This window comes from Belonocnema kinseyi, chromosome 1, assembly GCF_010883055.1.
Source record: "Belonocnema kinseyi isolate 2016_QV_RU_SX_M_011 chromosome 1, B_treatae_v1, whole genome shotgun sequence".
Lineage (NCBI taxonomy): Eukaryota > Metazoa > Arthropoda > Insecta > Hymenoptera > Cynipidae > Belonocnema > Belonocnema kinseyi.
In genome coordinates this window covers 160,187,741-160,188,575 of record NC_046657.1, presented here as the reverse complement: position 1 = coordinate 160,188,575, position 835 = coordinate 160,187,741, and positions in this window count along the sequence as shown.

The window sequence follows — 835 nt, the reverse complement described above, 5'->3', positions numbered from 1 at the left end:
CATTTCTAGTTCCAGTATATATCTTCTGGAACGAGCATGGGCTGATGGGAAAGTCCGCCTCTGCGTTTCTACTTTTTCGAACTTCTTTTTCATCGAATTCCCGCTTCATTCGCCTCCCTCCTCTTGGCCCTTACCCAGTCTCGTCAAACTGTGAGACACAATCCCCATTGGTACTCAGAACTGTTATTTATTTGCAATAGTTCCTGCTTTTTGCTGTTACCCCTGCCCATATCGCTCGAATCCATTGTTCATCAGTGCACCAGATCGCGATATATCCCAGGGTTTGAAATCAAATAAGAATTTTATCGATTTTTTCACGTTTGTAGCTACTCTGTAGGAATGTTACAAGTGATTTACCTAAAGTTCCATAACTGTGAGAAAGTATTATTTTTTCTTAAACTATTCGCATAAACGTATTTTTCCATGAAATCGCTAAATAATAGACGTTCGAATCTTAGCACAAATGCTACTTTGAGTGGACTATTAGTCATCTGAAGAAAATAAAATTTCATTTTTTAAACTTTTTTGCTTGATCCACACGTAAATAAAACACCTACTTAACTCAAATACGTGTTTATCACTTCAAAGAATCGATTTCGTTGAAATTCGAAAATATTTCTTATGGTATTTAAGACCGACTCAAAAATAATATTTTCTCGCGTTCTAACAAATAATAACCTTTATGGCTGTTAATCTATCTTAGATATTTTACATGTTTTTACGGATTTTGATGAGTCTTGCCGTCCTTTTTCAAATCCGTCGGAAAATTTTAAAAAAAAGTAAGAAATAGGCAAAAAGGCACAAAGTTGTTTAAAAATATAAAAAGTAGATATAA